The sequence below is a fragment of the Oryzias melastigma genome, linkage group LG12 (genome assembly GCF_002922805.2).
Source record: "Oryzias melastigma strain HK-1 linkage group LG12, ASM292280v2, whole genome shotgun sequence".
In the NCBI taxonomy this organism is placed as follows: Eukaryota; Metazoa; Chordata; class Actinopteri; order Beloniformes; family Adrianichthyidae; genus Oryzias; species Oryzias melastigma.
In genome coordinates, this window is record NC_050523.1 from 6862409 (window position 1) to 6879930 (window position 17522).

The 17522-nt window shown below is 37.3% G+C and overlaps 1 protein-coding gene across 2 annotated transcripts in view; it reads right to left on the reverse strand.

The window, feature by feature from the left end:
* fibcd1 (fibrinogen C domain containing 1) overlaps positions 1-17228 on the reverse strand; it is a 222721-nt gene extending 205493 nt beyond the window's left edge. For both annotated transcript variants that reach the window (XM_024299837.2, XM_036214653.1), the window contains exon 1: positions 16437-17228. The gene's annotated coding sequence lies outside the window, so the exon portion shown is untranslated. The remainder of the gene's footprint in view (positions 1-16436) is intronic.
* Positions 17229-17522: the final 294 nt, after the last annotated feature.

The window sequence follows — 17522 nt, forward strand, 5'->3', positions numbered from 1 at the left end:
TTTTTCTAGTATTTTAGCAAGCTTTCAGCTTCAGCAATTTCAGGTATCAGCTCTTGCATCTTTAGCAGCCACACATCCCTGTATCTTTTAAACTGGTTTATGTAATCTTTTAACAATGACGTTTTGTTTTATTACCTGTATTTTACTCTCATTTTATGCATATCTGTAATTTGTAAAACAGACAAACAAAAAAAGCCCAGCTAAGGACAAATGCTGCAAACTTTTCATGGCTAAAAGCATTATGATATGGGCATGGGACTGCTATCAACAGTACGTCTATGTTTTTATATCTGTCCTTACGCAATAAATTAATTCAATTCAATTTAGCCTACAGCATTAACACTAGCATTACTGCAGGTAATGCTAAATATCTAATAGGCATTTCCACTCTAAAGTTCCACCCATCAAAGAATGCTGTTAAATGTAATTCATCCCACCAGTTTAAAGTCTAACTGATCTGCGATGCACTCAAGAAACGTTGCAGTCGCCTATAAAGCAGGAGAGTTTGAGCCGTCACCTTCTTCAAAAGCAGATCGAGTCATTTCAGAAGTTGGAACTTAGATTAATTAGGTGACTCCCAACATGGAAAAGAGATCATTATCAGCAGAGGCCATCAGTGGGGACAAAACCATTAATCTCACAGTTCAGGGACCATGAGCTACTACCTGAGATAAGGCCAATAACTATTAGTAGCATCAGTGTCAATACTGAGAGTCTTTCTAATTGCAGCATGATGAAAAGATGCAGACACATGGCTGAGAGTTATTTCCTCTTAACTTTTTGTTCATTTAGACAAACAAAAGAGCTCTTTTTTTTTTTGCTTCCAATGCAGATTTGGATATCACAAATTAAAAATTTGGAGCAGCTTCTCAGCTGGGCCCCCGCCATGACAATCTGTTTTGGGGAGTTTTGGCAGAAATGAAAACAGTTTTCTGTTTACATTCTTCAGATAAATGCCTGACTGGACAGAACTGATTGAATTAAGGATGGAGTGATTCACAAGGAAAACAAAAGATGGGCTCCATCTTTTTTTCCTTCCCCAGATCTCTGTTTCAGGGAATGAAGTAATGAATATTGTCGGCTGTACACAGGTGATAAATGAACCCATCTGTTCTAAAGTGTTTTGCATAACAAAGCATCTCAGCTTAAGATTTCAGAGCAAAATGCAAAGTAGCCATTATTTTCATCTACATTATGTTAAACACATTTGACAGTTTGTGATCATTTATTGTAGTTTTATGACACGGCTCAGTGTGAGGCTTAAAGTATTGGAAAAGGTTTGAGTGTCACTCCCATGTGTGTGGTTTCCAGTTATTTGATTTCATATAATCTGTGTAAATGCACTTTTAGGTGAAATTAAATAACCCTAACCCCCAGAAATAAACATAATATAGAATGATTGTAATAACTCAGTATTATGGCTGGAAATTTCACATTTATTGCGGTAGATGCCAGAGAGACTGGGGCCGAATGCCAAACAAGGTTAAGCAATTTCTGCCTAAAAAGGATGGTAAAACAGCGCTTTGACGGGAGAAATGGGTGGGTGTGAGGACGGCATGAAAGAAGCTCCAACACTTTCATCATCTTTGGCACTTAAGAAAAAAAAAAGGAAAAAAAAAATCAATCCTTGAACAAGTTCTGTAAATTACTCAGTTGGGAGAGCAGGCTAAAGGTGGAAGGATCTGTTCTCGGAAAAGCTGGAGTTCCCTCTAATATGTCAAAGCTTTTATCCATCTTAAAACTCTTCTGCATATTATTAACTGTCAAGAAAGAAGAAAGAAAATAAATCAAACCTGATTTAAATATTCTTAAGATGTTCTTATACTTTGATAATTCTATGAAATGTGTTCAGTTGGGTGAGAAGTGTGTTTTCACTGCATTCGAGAATGGACCTTCCAGTAGAGATGTTACAAGAACTACTTGCTTGAGGCAAAAAAACCAAAAAGTTAGTTTGAGTAAAAAAACTCACTTGTCCTTATAGCCCTCTGATTCATTTCTATAACCCTGCAACACTTTTCCAAACATTTTTATTACATATTATTTTTATTTATTTATTTTTTTTACTGGTGGCAGTAATGTGGAGTTCAGTATCTTTCCCAAGGACCCTTTGACACATGGGTGGTCAGGGCGGGAACCAAACCCATGACCTTCCGATTAACTACTCTACCTTGACACCACAGGTGTCCCGGTTGTAGGATATTATTTTTCTTTTCAAACTGCCCAAACCTACATCACTCAGTTGTTCTTGGTTTACCTCTGACAGAGTTAGGGGCTTGTTCCAAATCCGAATTCTTCCTCCCTACCCCTCCAGCTTACCCCTTCCAATTGTATGGGGATTTTGAGGGGTAAGGGTGTCCGAAATAGATTTTTAAAGGGGAAACCCAATTCCTTTCAATTGTATTTACATATATAGCTCAATATCACAAAAGAAGAGCCTCATTGGACTCAATGCCGGTCATTGTACAGAAACAGAAGGTCGGCCATAATATATAAACAATAGCTAATTGCTAAACTAAACAGACTAAAAAAATGGTTATCCCTGCCCTTAGACCCTTCTACCCAGTAAGGAAAAACTCCTAGAAAACCTGATTCAGGGAAAAAAAGAAGAAACGTCTCCCAGGATGGACAGGGGATTTACCAGGACTATTAAAGAGGAATCAGCTTATCCAACTCTACAACTACGTATTTGAATAGAGTTCAGATAGAACTGGTGGATGGGTGGCGGCGTGGTCCACACCCAAGACGAGCCAGAGGTGCGGTCCACGACCAAGAACAGGAGGCACAGGTGATCCACCAGGAACTGGAATCCCTCCCACTAAAGAGGAACAACATATGAATCACACTGCACCAAACAGGAGCACAGAGAACTAAATATAATAAATAAATACTGAAACTAGGACAGAGGGGTTATCCGTATTTATAGATTCTTCGTAATCGTAGATATGTCCGGTTCCTATCACTCGCAAATAACGGGGGATACTGTATTGACTTTTTGTTTTAGCAATACTTTTCAAAGTTATAAAACTGATGTCAAGTATTTTCTGAGCACTGACAGCTATGCGCTAACATAGATGACTGACGACTACTGATTACATCATTGAGCGGTAGTGACATTCAAAGTAGAAGACACTAATTTTCCATAAATCTCCATTTGGAGGGCTAAATGTTGGGGTAGGGAGAAGTCATTAGTGTAGGGGAAGAATTGGACTTTACCTAAACTCTTGACTTCTAGTGTATGGCTGTCAAAGTCTAGGTCTTGAGGACCAGTGTTTTTTCCAACTGAACTACCATTAATGCTTCTTATTAGTGAAACATACTTAAACCAGGTCACCAGCAAAACGGAGGACTGACTTTCTAAAAGAAAAAAAAAAAATATCCGGAGGCCATCGACGTTCTGAGTCCAACATCAATTATGTCTGTCTTTTGAAGATAAACTTAAGAGTTTGGATTTGTAAAAAGTGATGTGTGGGCATCTATCAACCTTCTATAGTCCACTGGTTCCTTTTGTCTTTACTGACTTTGTATTAGAATCTGATTTCACTTGCAAATGAACCAAACCCTACATGTCAGTTGTACAGAGTTAATTATTGTACATTTTCAAATGTAGAAAACCTTCTGATGAAACAAAGAGCAGTGGTCACACTGGGAAAATTACCTTTGACTAAAGGTTTTAGGTAAAAGTTTCTCTATGCCAAAATGAATGATTTTTGGCAAACTTTAGAAAGACGTTTGGTTTTAAAACTAATATTTATCTTTTTTTTTCTTGTCATCCTTGCTGTCTTTTGACAACAGGATGATAATATTAAAAATGACTTCAAAAAAAGGCAATACGGCAGGTTACAACCCAAACGGGTCACCAGTCCAACACAAAATGACAGATCATTATACAATTTTGAACCGTTTAGTCAAACTAATTTGCATGTCTTTGGACCGAGGGAAGAACTCAGGGCAGGACCCGGTCTGCTGGTAACTTCCAGCTTAAACTCTAAGGTGACAGCCCAATCTGTTGAAAGCTCCCAAGTGCATTTCAAATTTCTGGTGAAAAAGGCAATATTTTCTATGCTTTTGCAAGACTGAAATTGAGCTGTAAATTTGCTTTATTGAACATTTATTTTACTGAACTGGAAAATAATGGAACTGTAGGGCTGGGTGTCAAATATTTCCAGAAATTATTCGATTTACAAGATTTTTGGATCAATTTAATTCTGATTTATTTAGATTCTTGCAATTCAATTTTGAGATTACACATTTGTTTAGAAATACATTATTAATCTAGTATTGACATACTTTAAAATGTATCAGTGAAATAATGACATTGTCAATATCATAGTGTTACATAGATTCTCAAAAGGAGAAGTTCTAACAAATATGTTCAGATCATTAACATTGCAAACATTGTTCTGCTTCTCCTGGAGGTCGTTTCAGTTTGGCCACCAGGGGGCGATACTGTGTCTTAGATAACAAATGGTTACTTTAAAACATATTTCCTGAAAGGACCTGTGAGTTTATAAAGACGTTCATTTACTCAGCAATATTTGCTTAGGTTGACCAAACGTTAGCATTAGCTGTCCTATCGGAATTTCCATTAAACGTTAGCATCAAGCTTCATGTGCTAAATCGATTTATATTTTTATGATTCGATTATTGATCTATTAAGCTTAAATTGATTCAAATCGATTTTATCAACCCAGCCCTATGGAATTGGTAATAATTGTGATCACTCCTGCTGTGGTTTGATATGATCTACAATTAGTATGGAATCATAAAAGTCTCCAGACATCATAAACTCTTACATTTGCTAGTCTCTGCAGCATATTAACTAAATGGCATCCATGCTTTATTGCTGATAAGGTACAGAGGACATTTTAACCTCTGTTCTTCCTCAACCTTTTTTATCTTTCTGTAGATGAGCTCCATATGCTCCAGTCCACTACATCTCTCCAGACTCATGCTTAGCCATCATCCTTCTGCAGAGCCGTCCCAGACATTCTGTCAAACTCCTGCTTGTTTTTGAAGTCTGCAGTGTACAGTGCGAACATGAAAGGAGGCACAAATGTTCCCCGAGGAGCTGCAGATCCACTTTAAGTTAAGGTTAAGCTTTGCCGACACAGAGCTTCAGGATCCGCTGTCTGTAGGGTGCTGACGGTTTACTGCAAGCACGTTTAAAAATACTTTAATGACAGATGAATACATTTGAGCAGGAAGAAAGGACAATCCTAATTCCTTCATTCTGAGCAACTTCAATCAGTTTCTACAAAGCAATGTTGAAATCAATAAAACATTGTGTGGGCTATTTGTGCCTAATGGTCAGTCAGCGCTGATGAAAGAGATATTGACTGGACGGAAATAAAGGGGAATGAACTATAGACAGAAATATTGAATATGAACTTACTGTAACTTTATTGTATTGCATATAAATAGATTTGTTTTGTCCAAACACTTTGGAGTTGTTTGAATCTCTGGATTAGACCATGAATTCATAAACGAGATAAAAGATGATGAGGAAGAATATTTCATTCTAAATATAGAGGTGTATGTTGAAAGAACAGCAGTGGGAGGGGCTTGTCACCCAATTTACTTGTTAAATGTTCCTTAAAGGGACAGAATGGGCACATGATTATCACATCCTTTCTTTGCTTACATGTTTTATGAAATCTTGTATTTTCCTCTGAGATCAAATGAAAACAGATAAAAACAGAAACCCACATCAATGTGTTTCCCTGAAGATGAAGTACACGTTTCAAATACTTCTAGCTAGAACATTTTTAGATTAGTTTGGACTAAGACTACAGTCACATGTCCCAAAATGCTACAGTAAAGCAACCTAAATGCAAGTTTTTAAGCAAATTTGGAAGATATCCGTGGAAGTTTTAAGAAAAAAGTTGAAACTGTCTTGCGAATGTCCAGTGATGTAGAATGGCCCGTTTTTTTTTATAGCGGGCTACATAGCTATAATCTTATAAACAGGCTAGAGAGTAGCAGGTGGCACTTCATATGAACAGCTGCCGTCTGGAGACCTTTACACGTCTTCAAATCCAGCTGCCACCGCCCAGCTGTTATTTTGCCATGCTACCATCCCCAACACCTGACAGGTGCCTGACTGCCACCGTCTACATCCATAACCATGCTAACAATTAGGGCTGGGTTGAAAAAAAATAAATAAAAATCAAATAATCAATTTGAATTGTTTTAAGCTCAATAGATCAATAATCGATTCACAAAAGATATAAATCAATTTAGCACACAAAGCTAAAGTCAGCTAGCTTGATGCTAACGTTCAATAGAATTTGCTAATGCTAACGCTCGGTTGAAAAAAAAAAAAAAAAAAAATATACACATTTCTGACTAAATGAACATCTTTATTTACGTACAGGCAGGAATTTTCAAAACTCCTTTAAGGAAATATTTCTTAAGTAACTATTTGTGGTCTAAAACTTTGTTTTTTCAATTCATACTGTTGTCTTCTTCTTAAATAAAGTATTGTCTATGACACGATCGCCACCTAGTGGCCAAACTGAAACGCCCTCCACGAGAAGAAGAACAATGTTTACAATGTTAATGATCTGAACATTTTTGTTATAACTTCTCTTTTAGAGAATCTATCACTGTATGATATTAAAAATCTCAGTAGTTAACTAATACATTTTACAATATGCGAACTGTATCAGATTAAAATAAATGTATTCAAATTAAATAATAGATTCTTAATGTATTTCTTAACAAATGTGTATAAATTTGTAAATTTAAAATGTAATTGAATTGAAGAATCGGAAACAAAAAAAAAATCGGAATCAAATTGATTTAGACTCTTGTGAATCGAATACAATTGTTTCTGGAAATTATAACTGATATCCAGCATTACTAACAAAAAAAATAAATAAATAAAAATAAATAAAAAATGAAAAAAAAATCAGGCGGTGGCAGCTAATGTTGAAGATTCTGCCAATACCTCCCCATCGCGCAGTGGTATTGTATTCGTCACCTTACTATAAAATGTGTCATAGATCAGTCAAATAATATTCCTAAAAACAATTTGACGGAGCAAAAACTCTTCTTGTGTCAAGGGGACAAACTAAATAAAAAGACCATACAGATGAGGCTTTTGTTGAACAATGTTTAGAATTCTCAACTGCTCATTTTTATTTAATTCACCAAACCAAAAATGTGTTTTGTTTTTAGAAACTTTGCTCAGGTCCAATTTCCCCCCAGCAGTTTTTAAGACATTTACAAGTCAGGATTGGATCTGCAGAATAATCAAAACACTTCTACTGCTTCACCTTTTACCTTTTTGTTATGCATGGATTGCAACTGTTGTCAAATTGGGAAAAACATTCGAAAGGGAGTTTTTAAAATGCATCAAGATGTTTGTGGAGGTGCAATTTCTTTGCGATTTACCCGAACTCGCTCTTGCTGACAAAACTTGAGCAAGAAAATGGAAAAGGAGTCGCCTTGTGTGGCTTAAACCAAACTGTTCCTTAAAAATCACAGTCATTCTCTCCAGCTGTTTACAAGTCATGCTCATAACATTAAGAGCTAAACAAATGAGAGAAAAAAAATGTAGCTCTCACCTTAGTTTACTGTGACAGCTGTCGTAAAAAGGGGCGTCATTTGAAATGGTGCATGTTATTTCACCTGCAGTTGGGTCCCTGTTGCTGACAGCGTGCTACAGAAATGTCCCGCATGTCCGTTCTCTGAAAACTTTGTGCTTAAACAGCATCAGAAGATGACAAGTGGAACACAGTGAGGCTTTCTGATTGTGGCAGGATCTCATAGTAATCAGTCTGTGTGAACAGACGGGCACAAATGAAAGTGAGCACATAGGCTAGATGCTAAAAACAAAACAAACGGATGTTGGGGGAAGTGTGAGCTTTTGTGGATTCATGCAAAACTAAGCACGTTAGTCGGGTTAAACCAACTATTTCAAATATATAAGCCCTCAAATTTGTCTGTTTTTTTTTCCAATAATACTTAAGAATTCTATTAAGGACATGCCCCAATAAAATTTGTGTTTTTGGTCTAAGCATGTTCTTGTACTATTTTTTCCATGATGGACGGCATTAATTTAAGATTAAAACTGCGCTTCTGAGTATTTCTTCATTCAAATCATGTTGGATCAGGAGCAGGCTTGGAAAATCTCAGGTTTGTGACATAGCAATTTCCATGGGCGGTCAAAATTTTTCGTTCTTTGTTCCCATTCAGATGGATCCACTTGCAGACAAATTTGTATCGTCTTATTTTTCCTTCTCTAAACTGGCATTTAGCTTAAAACTGTATGGTGAAATAGCTCGGATATAGGGCAACATTTCTTCTTTTTTGCTTTGCTAATGCTAGCCTGGGCTTGTGAGGTCCCGTAAGAGGGAGAGTGTAAACAAAAAGTTGATGGGAAATTAGCCGATTCTTACCTTTGCTGCTTTTCTGAAAATATATCTTCACACAGGCTATTTAATTTTGGTTAAACTGCATAATTGTACTTAAAAAGCCACTGGGATCGATTTACCCCCCCCCCATCCCCCCAAAAAAGAGAAAAAAATGTAGTTGGAGTGGGACTTTAGTAAAACAGACAAAGACAACCTAATGGAAGGTTTTGTGAATATACTTTTTAGAATTTGGTGACTCTGTTTTGTCCCCTTTTGCTACTTCTATATGGTGCCATCTTTTTCATGCTTTCATGTGCCAAAAACACAATTTATTCTCAAATATCCTTTGAAATATGCACTCAGAGCACATGACTGATCAACTCTACAACTCAGTATTGGCAAATTAGTGTCAAAGTAAGACCTTAGTCACAACCGCCCTTGTATAAGGGCTGTATGTGGGCAAAAAATTGGCAATCCTCCTGAGGGGATTCAGGTGGCCCAAAACAAAAGAAAGATTGCAGACTCTATGACTGTGAGGACTGTGGACTTTTGGCAGTTATGTTATGGGTCCTGACAGAATGACCTGACCACCTTGGACCCAAGAGCAGAACTTTTGCTGCACTGACAAGGTTCTCTGTTATTGCAGTCCACACCACACCATGCCAGATGGGTTTCCTGCAGCCATATTCAAGTCATGTCAAGCCAAATCCACCTAATCTATTCCTGGACTGTTGGGGCCATTCTTCATGTTCCTGTGGAGGTTTCTCCATGTATCCCCTTTTGTTTGACTTTGGGCATCTGGGATCTGCTCTTTTGGGGAGGGGTACTGCAAGCCCTGTCGACTTCGGTTTGGTTTTTGTCAGTTATGCTATGACAGAAACCCTAGAGAAAAGTGTTCATTACAATTCTTTTAGGGGCAGGCTGTTAGAGAGAAGTTGTGACAAACATTTACACAACACGCAAGGGTAATGAAAATGCCCATTTCCCCAAGTCCTGCAGATTGAAATAGGGGTATGTAAGTGGTGTTCAAGTCATAAGAGTGTGCTCCTTGTGTACCCTGTTCAGGTTTGCCAATTTTTTGCCCACAAACAGCCTATATCTAGTTATAAGGGTAGTTGTAACTTTGATTATCCTCACAAATTCTTTCACAATACACTTACCACAAAGCAATAAACCACCAAATGGTTCCAGAGCGTGGCTATGTGTACAGCTCACCTCTACCCCAAGGGATGGGTCCAATCCAGGGAACTAATGGGACTTTGACTCGCCTTTAACAACTCTGTTCCATTTTCAACAAGGCTTAGAAGAACCAGCACTCCCCTTGAACTGGACTCTACAATCTACCAAGGATCCAAACAACCCAAACATTGGCAGCACCAGCACGGGTCTCCAGTATACGTGCATGTAACTATAACCTAACTGATCATAACTAGTAACTAAAATCTGAACAGACACTTGTTTGATGCACCAACATTTTCATTTGGCCAGTGATCTAAGAGAATTGATTGTTGAGATATTTACCTTGCCACAGATTTAAGTGTGTATTTAAGCTTTTTTATGTTTTGGCAGAGCCAAAACAAAACCAGAAAAAAACAAGAAAAAAACTGATTCCACATAGAAAGTAATAAAATATTGACACATTCCCTTTCATCCCCCTCTGGGCTTTTTCTTGAGCAGTAGTACTAATAATAATAATAAAAAAAATCCCATTGGGTTATAGCTCCAAACCTATCAAGATGTGGAGCCACATTTTTCATCTATTTGCACTTTTAATCTGGGGATTTTAGATTCATGCAATAAAGCGTTTGGCTTCAATCAGGATCGACTGGTTACGGAGATAAAGGAGAGAGCAGCTGCCTCTGCAGTGACTACAGAAGAAAGAAAGTCCTATGGCGCAGTCTGAAAAAAAGATACAAAAAACAAAGACAAACTAACCAATGTGAGGATTCAGACTTAAAAAGGCAGCGATTGAAGACAAAAACAGGTTCTAGCATGCATGTCATAAACGTGGGTGAACTGTGCTCGTGTAATTACTCTGCTACAGAAAATGTCAGCACTACATCTTTGAAGATTTCTTTAAGGAAACTCATTTAGTGCAAAGAAAAAATATGCTGTAATATCACAAACAGAAGCAAAAATACACAAACTCGTGTTTTTATCAACTTTGAGGAATTTAAACAATGTAAGGAAGCTATGAAGAAAGGATTGGGATGCTTTTTAATCAGCACTACTGGTGTCTGATATAAGAAAAGAATGTTAAACCCACAAATTTGTTCAACAGTAACGTACAAAAGACGCTAAAATGATTATGATGGCATAGTTATAAGTATCAGGGAAAGAGAAGGCTGTGGATGGCAATTAGTGTTGTTGCACAGATTCATCTTTTCAGTTTACTTAGCCTCTTAATTTAGTTTCTTTTCCGTTATTACAAAACAGATAAAAGCCATCGAAATTCAGCATTGGCTGAGAGTGTATTCAGACTGGAAAATTGTCTTGTCTGTGGACTGAGTCTATTTAATTTGGTCCGGATTGAGTCCTGAACTTTGTATTTGGTCTGTATTCAGATGTCCATCTACTGGATATTTCTGTCGCAAACTAAAGCCTGTAAACAAAACCCATTGGCTAAAGCTCTTGTCTTGTCTTGTCATTGGCCAGGAGTTATGAGGCAGGAGAAAAACAATGGGAAAAAGAATAATGAAAAGGTTCCCAATTCTTGTTGGGATAGTTCACTCACTTATTCAAACTTTATATTTCACTGGCCAACTTTGAACATCTGTATCAACATCAGGTACAATACTTTTTACTTTCTATTTTGGTGCAGCGGAGGCATGCTGCAAGGTGGTTGCTAAGGAGGCGACGGCCAAGTGAATCAACATTTTTATGGTTGTAAAAAAAAAATGTCACAGCCGGTGCCTAGATTTAGAAATGCAGAGTTGATGCCTTTTCTCCATGCAGGCATGCTGCGAGTGTGTGTGCGCATGCCTGTGTGTGTGTAGGCGTAGCGGACAGGCTCTTAAACTGCGCTCCCCTCCTGGCAAATTCCCGCAGCTCCTTCTGAATCAGAAGTTTTACACAAGTTAGTCCCTCCAGGAGTTTGAGATGTTGCGGACGCAACTATAACTGCAAATTCAAGCAAACCGGAGATTTATTGCACACTCTGCAACCTTACTGCACTTTGACCAAAAAGAAAACATATTTGGCCCTTAAAATGTTTTAATTCCTTGTGTTGAGAAAGAAATCAAAATTGTGACTTTAAAACTGTGAATCAAATCGTGGCGTGACTGCATCGTTACATCCCTACTTATAAGAATTAATGAAATAAAGTTTCTTTGAGGCTCTCCGTTTACGTCACATAAAGCCCAGCTACGTTGGCCGTTTTGGTTCATTTGGTCTGTTCAGATACAAGAAACTTAGAGCGATTCGTCCGATTGGAAAAGAAGCAACCTCCACCATAGAGCCATCCATAAAACTAAATAAAGAAAACTAGGAAACACTTATAACCAAATATGTTTGTATAAAGGTTTTGTTTTAACTGAACATTTTCAACCACTCAAAAGAAAAACAAAACCATTTATTTTCTGTGCAATTTGGCCCGACGTCAAACAGACTTACTTCTAAAACCCCTGTCAGACAGCTCGCCAGAAAAAAATAAATACTTAAAAAATAAAAAAAAGCAAGCTTGAAATGACAGGAGCAACCTCCAACAATGACGAGGAGAATAGCAGGACTGACAAAGGAAAACAGGAAACCATGACTTAATAGCAAGGAGAATATATAAAGGGAAACCAGTTATTAAAGTAAAGGTTCAGAATATAAATAACATCTTCAAGCCCAAAACAGAGGAAGCACATTTAAAATGGAATTTTTGTGACAAAAGTTTCTATTCAATACCCAATTCCTATACATAAAATACCAAAAATGTCGATTAAACCAGAAAATAGTGTAAAAAAATTTATTTTGCTTTACTTGCAGTAGATGTTCAAACTCAGCTATTATTCAAGAAAAAAAATAGTTTATTGAAGACAATGTTAAGCAACAATTATAAATTGTAAAAAATGATCAAAAGTCTGCATTCTTCACGAGAAAGAAAAAAAAAGAATATAAACAGCGATCACATGTTAAAGATCTACTTAGATGAAAATCATTTATTTAATTTATTGTGAATCAGGAGCAAATTGGAAAAAGCTTGTAGCATTGATGAAGGTACCTCAGTCGGCGGGACACAAGCTCCCTATACAGTACGCCTTCGTTTTCCTCTTCTGAGCCGACTTCTGCCTTAAATCTGTATAGATAGATCCGATATTGCTCACCATTTTAATGTCAGGTTAGAAATGATGGGAAGTCAGGGCAGGCTTACTCCTAGCCAACAGTCCCGTCCATGTCAGAAGTAAATTTCTGATGAACTACTTCTGATGTTCTTAAAGATAATTTAATTTGTCTCAATTTGAGGTTATAATAATTAGAAGAACAGTCATCTATTAGTAGAACTTTAAAGTCACACAACTTGGTGTCACGGATTTGTATCCGCATTCGACCCATCCCCTGGTGGAAGTGGTGATCTAAGGAACCATTTGGTGATTTAACCCCCTAATCCAACCTCTTAATACCGAGTATCGAGCTGCGAAGCAATGGTTGCCATTTTTAGAGTCTTTGGAATGACCCAACCATGGAATTGAGCCCCAAATCTGCCATTCTCCGGGCAGTCACAATTCACCCCTGAAAATAAACATCTTGCCAGTTTGGGAACCACAAAAATGCCAGGATTGAGAACATATATATATATATTAACACAGCCAAGATCAAAGCTTAAATCACATTTTAAAAAAGCTGGTTTCCAAACTCAAAGACCTGTAAGTAAAGCAGTCTGAGGCACAGAATAGCCATTTTGGGACGATTGGAATCAATTATGCAGGGGGTCTGTCGGCTGTTTGGGAGATGAGTTCTGCTCTTTTCTGATAAGAGAATTTCCTGCTTGCTTTGCCTGGCAGGAGCAGCAGTGGGCCGTACTCATTAAGTGGTGGGTTACTGCCAGTCCTCTGCACCGCAGCCCGCCACAGCCGAGGTTTTAGGACGGCATAATAGGGAAGCTGAGGGAACCCTCAAATGCTCTGGGAATTTTGGCTAACTTTATTTTTGCTAGCTTGCGTCTCCTAATAACAATTATTAACCCTGATGCAGTTTTAATATTATTGGCTATCTTATCATGGCTTCACGGCCAATTTGATGTGATAGTGTAGTTGAAGTATTGACTTTTTAATGGAAGATACAGACAAAAAAAATTAGCGTAGCTCAATACATTCTTGCTGTTTTAAGCTATTCAAAGTACTTTGCACTTTCCTGAAGGAGGGTGAAAAAAAAAATAAAAAAATGAACAGATAGAGAAATTAAGAACACTAAAACTATTGGAGGTTTAGGATAACTGGTCTCACTTTTTCCCAATATTGGTTGCTATACGGTGGTCCGTTGCTATATTGCGGTTCACTTTATGCGGTCTCGCAGATTTTTATCAGTGCAATTTCTGCATACTTTTTTGTTTTGATGGCGCACTGTGTTCTGGCTGGAGACATAAAATAACCTCCGTCTTGTGTCTCCTGAACAGATATTCGCATCTTGCCAAATCTACATAAATCTTCAATCTGAAGCAGATATTTGGTTTCATTCAATAAAAAAATGACGTATTTTCTACAAAAGTTTGCAATTTAAGAGTTTAAACAAGAAAGAAAAGTGTAAAAATGTCCCTTTCCGTCTGAGAAAAGTGTATATTTAGGGGTTTTACAGCATAAAATATCTATAATCCAACTTTTCTACTTTGTAGATTTCACCTGTTGTGGGTAATTTATGGAACATTAATGATAAATGAGGGGCTTCTGAATTTGATATTTTTGGTTTATCAATTTGGTGTAAAGAAATAGTTATTCAATGGAAAAATGTACAAAATATAAGAGATAAGATGGATAAAAACTATGGGTGCTGCGATTAATTGATGAGTAGATTTCTATTCCGACGATCCAACCAGATTGAGCTGTCTGAGGCCAGTAAAACACAAAAAATATTTTAGAAATGAGATAAATCAATAATCGATACTGGAAAATACCATTTGACTTGAGATATGATATGTTTATTTTACTATAATGTGATTTTAAAAACGACCACATGCCAATGGACAACATAGCAAAAAATGATCAACCATCATCATGATCTAATGTTGAAATAAATTAAATTTAAAATCTCAATTTAAAGAAAAACAGGATTTTTGTAAAGATGTGACCATGCAGTGTGGCAGAATGTTTTATAAAGTTATTATTTATATGTGGAATAACAGCTGTGACTAAAACTAAAATCTGAATGGATTTGCCACTAATTCTTGTTTACTTGTTTGTTTACATAGTTAAGTTACACTTGATTATCTTGTAAGAAATGCAAGGAATCTGGAAAATTTCACCTGCATTGTTCAGTACCAGGTATTTACTGGTTGAATTTTTGGCTAAAGTTGCCCTGGATCAATTATTGATCAGTGAATTGGATCGTTCAAAATTAATCAATATCGACGAAGAATCGGATCGGCAACCACAACTTATGATATGAATCAAACTATTGTTCAAATGAATCTTAACACCCCTAATAGAAGCCAAAAAGGCTTAGAATTGTTTTGAATGATGCTATGGTGTGAAATTGGTGCATGAAATCCCGCCATGAAGAACAAAAGTAAAGTTCAACTGCAATAATTTTAAATACTGCTGGTGCGTTTCCTTTGCCCCTCAGTGACTTTACTGCATCTGAGACAAATGTGGTGAGACTGAGCCGGGACAAACTTGGTAAGCCTTTGATCAGCGTGGGTCGTAAGATTTTGCCACAGCGGCAACAGCACAACTGCACAAACCAGTTCCCAGGAATGAGAGAGGCTGTCATTTGTAATTGGTGTGTGTGGCATTGTGCAGAACCGCTGGGACCGCGAGTAAATATGACCTGACAGTGTGAAAAGGAAAAAAAAAGGAGAGAAAAGGCCCTTTTGATCCCTTATTCATCCCTCTCCTGTCACTGATAAGGTTGGTGGGGTTGGAGGATGAAGGCGTGATTTTCCCAGAGGAGAGCAAGAGGCAACACTAATGCCACAAAAAAAAAAACAGTACTGGGGAGGTAAAGACTGACATGGAGAGAGTAGAGGTGAAATTGAACAGAAGTGTTAAATACAAACCGGTTATTAAAGCATATTTTCGTGGTAACCAGGTACAAAATAAGTACAGATGAACCATCTCCCCTGTTGAATGGAGTGTCTCACACTGAAGACACACGAGAGCCTCCGTCGTGTTTGTTCTTACTTTCTGACTAAAACACGTGAGAAATACCCTAAATTGGAAAATTTGTCAGTGATGCTTTCATCTTCTCTCCCATGCCTCAGCAGTGCTGAGCTCTTTTTGTAAATGAAAATGTGTATGTGTGTGCATGCTAAGGTGGGATGGGCAAGTGTGAAGGAGAGAAAAGAGCAGACGAGGCTGCTCATTCAAGCATAATTCCATTACAGGTGGTGGCTGCTGTGAAGAGGAACCATTAGAAGTGTAATCAGAATGGATAGATGAGGATAAGGACAGACACTCGGAGCAGGAGGAGATATACAGATGATGCTACTGTATGTGATCGAGCACACCCTATGACCCAGAACATCCTGCCAGAAGAAGCACTTAAAGGGGAACAAAATGACACCTGTTACAGAGGATAATCACCGCGCCTTTGAGGCTTCCTTGCACTTCCCTTGTTTCCTGTTTCTCTTACAATGTCTTGTTGCTCCCTTTCATTTAAGCATTTCTTACATTTATGTCAAATAAATATAAATAAACAGAAAGATTAGCACCCTTCTGACATTTTTAATCACATTTTTATCTGTTTGCTAAAGAGTTTTACGCTAATGCATATTTAAAATGCTACATTTTAACACCACCACTTTAAATACTCAAGAGTTTTAACATTTAAATTCCAGTAAAACATCAAATATTTTTTATTTCTTATAATGAAATTCAGTCATACTCTGTAAGTTTTAAAATTTTGGCTTCAGCATATTCTGCAGCATTAGCAATGACTTACCGGAGACCGCGTAAACGGAGAAATTGTCTGGAAGCCAGCATTTTGTGTCCATAATGCTTTGAAAAAATAGCGAGCTAACAGCTAATGCCATGAGTCTACCTGCTAACACACCTTTTACAAATCACGCCCTGCAGTACAGGATGTGACATCAGCCAAAACCAGGACATGATGTCATATTCCACAAAAAGGGAAACTGCTAACAAGTTCACCCTATTTTTTTATGATAGACTCAGTGATTTGAACATTTCCACCTTTTCTTTTTGCCTGTTATGTGTTTCTGATTTGTTGGTTAGAAGACCACTCCTTCATTTCCTCAGTCAAACTGATTTGTATTATAAGATTTCAGTGACTTCGACTGAGCACCTGTGGGGGGCAGCATTTCACACACTAGTGTACAACCTGCCTGAAATTATTAGTAGAAGAAGAAAGTTCCCCTCTTCTCTGGGACTTTCCTCAAATTTTGTCACGAATTTCCAGAAAAAAGATCTAAAAGCCTAAATCTTAACATTTTACAAAGCCTATTTAGGAATCCACTGTGTTCTAAAAAACAAAAACTTGAATTGTTTATTTATAAAAAAAATAAAAATAAAAAAATGGAAATTATTTTTCATCTAATGAAAAAAAATACTGAGAATTACTAAATTGTGGTCTATATCACCCAATCTATTGAGGATTGATGCACGCTGGTTTTTCTCAAAGACTTCTGGGAAATTTCTAGGACAATGGATTCTAGAATAATAGATTCATGCGATGTTTGAATTCCTTTACCGCTCACTCTATAGTGCATTTACCATTTTGTTGTACTGTCTGAATCTACAATTCCAAAATCAAGTACCCTAGAAGTTTCCCAGAAGTCTTTGCAACAAACCAGTGTAGCGATGCTCACTACATTAGCGAGTTTAGACATTGCCATGGTGGATTTGCCGTTTTGTAAGGCTGTCTTAGGCTATGTCCTAATTCACCCTACTCCCTAATAACAAACTATGCAGTTTGGTATATAAATATACATATGTTGATTTAAAATAATTCAGACACAGTGCTCACTACTTTTTTTTTAAATGTCAAATATGACTTCACCTATTTCAC